This window comes from Pyrgilauda ruficollis, unplaced genomic scaffold (genome assembly GCF_017590135.1).
Source record: "Pyrgilauda ruficollis isolate IOZ18807 unplaced genomic scaffold, ASM1759013v1 scaffold236, whole genome shotgun sequence".
In the NCBI taxonomy this organism is placed as follows: domain Eukaryota; kingdom Metazoa; phylum Chordata; class Aves; order Passeriformes; family Passeridae; genus Pyrgilauda; species Pyrgilauda ruficollis.
This window is the reverse complement of record NW_024523205.1, coordinates 37,511-44,538: the sequence shown is the minus strand read 5'-3', so window position 1 is coordinate 44,538 and position 7,028 is coordinate 37,511.

Here is a 7,028-nt window from a genome sequence, read left to right as displayed (position 1 = left end):
CAAGGCAGGTGGAGAGCTGTAACAGTCTTGGATTAAGAGCTATTCTCCATGTGTGCCCACCTTTTACTTCAGGGAACTGTAGCAATCTGCATACTGAATAGTATTTGTACTTGTGGCATGTGATATAAATGAGTATATTAAACACATGCCATTTGTAGCATGGACACTTCTTGGGCCACTGGATAGTTGTTTTTCTGAACAGTTGGGACTGATGGAGCACACTCAGAAATCTTTTAAAAATCGCTTCAATAAACTCATCTGTCAAGGAGTTGTTGCAGTACAACTTGGCAAGCTTTGCTGCTTTAGAAAGGGAGTGAAGGGAATGATGTGGGTGCTGGTTCTGGTTGACTATTCCAGTATGTCAGAAAAAAAATCTTTAAAAGATGGATTTCTCAAGTGAACACAATAGGATTAACACTGGAATTCACATACCTACATAAATCATACTTTGGATATTTGAAATAGTATTGCAGTTGTAGTTGCATGATTTAATAGTGACAGATTTGAGTTGTCTCTGCTAAAAATGTTACTGATTTCAGTATCTTGAAGAGGATCTGAAGGGAACCTGTAAGAGAGCTGGAGAGAGTCATTGGATAAGGGCTGGGAGTGACAAGTAAGTGTCATTTGGAGCTGAGGAAGTGGTCACAGTTCTCTTTGTTATTTATTTATTTACTTATTTCTTATTATTTATTTATTCATACTGTTGCTGTTACTGTTTTTTTTTTCTCTCCTCGCTTTTTTCTAGGAAAGTGTTCCTATCTCAACCCATGATCTTTACCTTTTGTGCCCCCAAATCTCCTGCCTTGGGCAGAAGTGAGCAAGTGGCTCATAGTTTAGAATGGTTTCAGTGGGAGCAGTAAATCTGGAAGTACCATTCCTATTCCAAGACAGCCTTACTTGAGTCCCAGGCTGAGGCACAATGAGGGCACAACCCACAAAAGACTGGGATCAAGTGGTGCATTGAGGCATGTGGAACACCACGGAGCAAGGTACCCAGTATCTTGGAGAGAATTAATGGTGCTGGAGATAATCTATAAGGATTCAAATGATGAGCAATCCCCTGTAAATCCAGATGAAGTCCAGTGTACACAAACCATGGCAGAAATTCTGACAGAGCACGCCAGTGTCATATGACAGGTCATTGGCAGTGCTGCCATGGAAAGAAGAACAAAGAGTAGTTACCAAGCTTCTCTTATCAAACTCCAGCTATATGAAGTATTTTTTCTGCCCCCGTCAGGCCTGTGTCTTGTCCGTGGAAAGACTATCCAAGGACCTGCAGCAATTTAAAGAGGACTACCAGTGATTACAAGAAGTGTCCCACACCCAGCCCTAGAGCCTGGAGTTTCTGCTATTGGAAGCAGGAACCTTCTGCTTGAGAGAGAGGGTGCACACCACAAGTAACCTTTGGTTTTACCTGCATAACTATGGAGAGCACATCAAGAAGTGGGATGGAAAACCCACCTTTGCCCTGGCAGCACAGGTATAAATGCCTTTCCCATTTCCTGTGGGCAAGTCCTCAGACACAACAGGAAGGCTGATGTTACTTCCAGTCCTCTTGAAGGATTCCAGTTCATGTTTACAAGAAGTGAGCAGTGAGTACCATGATGAGAACTAGAGGGGGCCTCTCTCCTGCCAGGTGGAGGAAAGGGACAATCTGATCTATGGGGCTGTGTGGATCCAATGGCCTGGCATCGGATATAAGGCTTTAATTGACACTGGTGCACAAAGTACCCTGATGCCATCAAGATATGTAGGGGCAGAATCGATCTGTATTTCTGTGGCAGCAGGGCGATCCCAAGCCTGACTGTGAACAAATGGCTCCCCATTGTGACCGGCCCAGAGGCCCAGGATATCCTGGGCATAGATTGCCTCAGGAGAAGGTATTTCAAGGACACAAAAGGACATAATTGGGCTTTTGGGATAGCTGCTGTGGACACAGGGAATTAAACAACTGCAGCTCACACAGAAAAATGTACCAGTAAAAAAGGATTTGCTGGACTGCCCCTTCTCCTCACTGCCTGTCAGTGCACCCAAACACTGGGGCTATGCACTTTTCTTGCCAGCTGTATGTAGGGTCTCATACTCCTACAGTCTGGTGAGGAGGCCATGTGCCAATTTGAAATCTCCAATAACCCCCAGAGTAAGGTCCTAGAACAAAAAGAAACCAAGAAGCTGGGCATCACCTTCTGCTTGCAGCCTGTGCACACCCTGGTGCTGTTCAGTTTCCTTCTCCATGTACCTTCCCATTCTTTCCCTCTTACAGACCCAAGATCCCAAACAGTTTACGAACTGCTCCCACACCAACAGGGTCCCAACAAAAAGCTTGTGGTGTCTTTTACCTTCCCCGCTGCCATCCACACGATGGCGACAGTGTAGTTGCAAAAGAGGCAAATGTCCTGATTCTCCAGAAGAAATGAAGTGTGCACATGCCAAGTTGAAATTGTCAGTACTGGCAAAAAGCAATGTTCCAGGGCAGGAAAGTTTGTCTGGCCTTCAGATTCCATTTGCAACCTTTAATTCACATCACACTAGCAGCATGCACTCCCTCTTACAGCTGGTAAACTGCTGTTCCATGGGAAGGAAAACCTGGAGACCCCAGTGTTTTTAAGTCCTGGTCATAGGCTGCCCACTGGAAATGAAGGCCAGGAACAACTTTCTAGCCTGGCACCTGTTGTGTTGGAGCAATCCTTGGACATATTCAATTTTTGAGCTCAGCCTGAAATTTCCAAAGTGGGGCCTAGGAACTGAGTGACAGTACCATTCCTTAGGAAATACAGAACATAATGCCAGTGTTGCTGCTGTAGATCACAAGCTTCCAAAGGAAGGTAAAGGCCAACAAGAACTTTGTCCTAAAAAGTTTTTTGTGCAAGCAACCTTTGGATGTATTCAAAATTGCGGGAGGTATCCTGAAAGAGAACAACAGTTCTTTTACATGGGAAGGAAAGCACCTAGACCACATGTTTCAGTAGGAGGAAATAACTTACCCAGGGGAGGTAAAGACCAGCAACACTTTTTCCCTTTGCAGCTTGGATCCATTTGTCGGAGCTAGTGTCCTGAACATGAATCACATCACCTTTCCTTGGAAATATACACAAGCTCATCCTGCAGATGAGAGCTGCCTCACAGAGGTTAAGGCCAGCAACTGCTTTCTGTTCTGGAATCTCTTTTGTGGGATCAGTCCCTGGATGTATTCAATTGAGCAGTGGTATCCAAATTTCTAGGAGGGAGAGAGAAAGGGGGTGAAACAGCTTCCTGGGAAAGGAGAGCACCTTGCCCCAGTGTTTTTTGTATAGATGCTGGGCTGCCCAGACAAGGTAAACAGCAATAAAACCTTTCTTCTTGGGACATTTTTTTTTTTTTTTTTTTGTGAGAGTAATCCTGTGCCCTGTTTAGTTTTGAAGATTGAATTTAAATTTTGCATATGCCCTCCAAAAAGTGAACTGTATCTTTCCTTGTGAAAGAAAGCATGTAACCCCAGTAGTGGTTGAAGTCACCAGGCTGCTCAGGAGACCTAAAAGCCAGTAACAGTTTGTTCTCTTGGGGCCTCCTGTATAGCCTCAATTTTGGAACCTGTTAAGATTTGAAGGCTGTATTTCAGTTTTGGATGTGGGCTCCAGAAAGTGGATGAGACTGCCTTTCCTTGGGCAGAAAAGCACGAAGCTCAATATTGTTGCAGCAGATGACAGTATGCCAAGGAGAGAAAAGGACCAGTATCAGCTTTGTGTTCTGGCATCTTTTGTTTGGGAGCAATCCCTGGATGTCTTTAATGATGGTGCTCAGATTCAAATTTTGGAGGAGGTATTCTGAAATTTATGGCAGCACCATTCAACTTTGCAAGGAAAGCACTTAGTCCCCATGGTGGTGGTGCAGATGAGAGGCTGCCCAGGAGAGGTAAAGGCCAGCACAAGCTTTCTCTCCTGGCACCTTTTGTTTGGGCTCCAAGCCCAGACTGATTCTTTTTTGGAGGGGGTAACAAAATAGGGGATGCTGTCATCTGAAGACTATGAGAGTAAATAATTTATTTTGATGTATCTGGTTTGCTATCCTTGATCTTGCAGGACAAAGACAAATTCCCACCAACACTGAGCGTATTGTGCATTCCTTCCCAAAGAAAAGTAGTGACATCCTATTTTGGAATCCCACCTCTGGAATTTGCAGCTGAGCTCCAAAATTGAATGTGTTCAAGATTTGCTTCTACACAGAAGGTTCCAGGACAGAAAGATGTTTCTGGCCTTTACCTCCATTAAGTAGGCAATTATCTAGAGCACCCTCACTGTCAATACATGCTTTCCTTCCCTAGGAAAGGTACCTCCTTCAGGAGCCACTTGCCCAATTCTGCACACTACCTGCAGAATTATGGAATACATTGCTCTCATACAAAATGTGCCAGGATGGAAAACCCTTCCTAGCCTTTATACCCCATGAACAGCCTATCATCTGCATTGCCAATACTGGGAGTACGTGCCTTCCTTCCCAAGGAAAGCTACTGCCATACTTCTTCAGAAGCCCCTCTCCTAACTTTGGATACCAGCTCCAAAAATGAATACAACTGGTGATTGCTCCCATAGGAAAAGTGCTAGAAGAGAAACCTATTGTTGGCTTTTATACTCCCTGGGCACCTCACATTTCCAACACCAAAAATGGGATCAGGCTCTGTCCTTTCTATGGATAGGTATTGTCATTCTTTTTCAGAAGACCTTCTCTGAAAATTGGAGCCATCCTGAATTCATTCAGTCCTGAATACATTCAGGGACTGATCTCACACAAAAGCATCCAGGACAGAAAGTTGTTGCTGGCTTTTACCACCTCTAGGCAGCCTTTTATCTAAATCACCAACACTGGCACTATGTGCATTCCTTCCTGAGGAAAGAAAGGTGCTGTCATCCTCTTTCATGAGCCCAACACTGAAATACGAAGCTGAGCTCCAAAACTGAACATGTCCAAGGATTGTTCCCATACAAAGGTTTCCAAGAAAATAAAATATTCCTGGCTGTTAACTCCCCATGGCATGTTATTATCTGCACCACCAATAACGGGGCTAGGTGCTTTCCTTCCCAAGGAAAGGTAATTTGATTTTTCAGGAGCCCACTCCAGAATACGTCTGGGGATGGCTCCCACACAAAAAGTGCCAAGAGAGAAAGTTGTTCCTGGCCAAGAATTTCTATAGGCACCCTACAAATCTGCACTACCAACACTGGAGCTGGGTGCTTTCCTTCCCAAGGAGAGGTAATGTAATCCTCCTTCATGAGTTGACCTCTGAAATTTTAATAGCCCTGGGGATTGCTCCCACAGACACAATGCCAAGAGAGAAAGATGCTGCTGGCTTTAACCTCTCTTGGGCAACCAATCATCTCCATACCAATACTGTGTCAAGGTGCTTTCCTTCCCAAGGAAAGGCACCATCATCCTCTCTCAGGAGCCCACATCACAGTATTTTCTCCCTCACTAGCAATGACAGCATGCATAAGAAAGTTCAGTGCAAGAGATTAATTTGCCTTCCACAAACCTTGAAACTCAGAGCTGCATAGTACTACATGAAAACGTGAAGAATTCACAAAGGGAGTCACACACATACAAAAAATCTTACTTTTTGAGGTCAACACAGATGCTCTCTGCCTTTTAGGGCAGAGACAGCTCCCAGTTCTGTCCTTAATGCACTGCTAGAGATAGATGGTGAGAGCTGGTTTGAACAGGCACATACCTCTGATGGCAACTCAGGGCATACAAGCCTCAATACTTACTTTACTTAAAAGTCCATTGGTCTGAACTGGCAGGTGTGGCTACACTACACAATTCATGTCAGCCTGGGATGTAGCAGAAGGGAAACACCTAAAGGACAAAGACTGCAAAAGAACGTCCCCACACACAGTTCTGTTGCTGCCTGTTACTCTGACATTTCCAACCAGTTAAGAGTCCAAATTTCTCTGTAAGATTTTGAAGTCTTGTAAGTCCAGCACAAAGCTGAAATAGTAATTTTATGACTCAGAAGACCACAACAAATTCTGGTATTCTGTATAACACAAAGCACAGAATCTCATTCAGTCCTACATCCACTATTTTGATTTGCATGTAAAAGGTTTACTAAAATTCTTGTAGAGGGAAGAAAAAAGAAATGATGTAAAAGCACAAAAATTGTCAGTGTTTTAAAAGTCCTTATAAAAGCCGGTGAAACAATTCACAGGACAGATTTTCAGCAAGAACAATGACAGGTCCATAGGCTTTTTGGGATAACATCTGGATAGATGCAGGTTAGCAAAGTTCCATGATTTTATGGGTAAGCAGGACTGATTAACTTCAGAGACCAGAATAAGAGTCTGAAAATTACATGTACCTTTTAAGATTCCTACATTCACACACCACATGTGAAAAATGGACCAGTCCAACAGACAGCTGTCAGTGATATTCCCCAAACTCCCATGGTCTGCTATTATCCGCTCTAGGGACTCTGTGACTTCTATTGTCTTTTATCCCTGCACCTGTCCCCTGGTTTTTACTACTACTTTGTTAAGAATAATAATTTCACACAGCTGGTAGTTGATTATTCTGCATTCAAGTAAATGTTGTAAATATGGGTAGTTTTATAACTTGTAATTATTGACAACGAGCAATTGTGTAACAATACCAAACAACAGTGTTATAACATCTGTATTTAAATTATCTTCACATGTTGATTCAACACACCATTTTTCACTGCCACCTAAAAGTATCTGACAGGCCTGTATAAGTGCAACCTGATGAGGCTCCATCTGAAGGACTTCAGTGGATCCTGTACTAAAGCAAATCAAGTGTATTTTTAACAAGAGTCAAAGTAACAGGAATGAAAACTCAGAAACAATAGAGGCTGTTCACTGAAAATCCTTCTATTTCCTAGATCATTGCCTGAAAAAGTCCCAAATGTTGCCAGGCTGACATGAAATGTATCATCTGATTTATCACCACTGGGCTGAGAAATAAAATTGCAATATGATTTAGAACTTTTCAGTCTCTCTCATCACCAAATACTTCTAAACAAAATCATACCAGTTCAC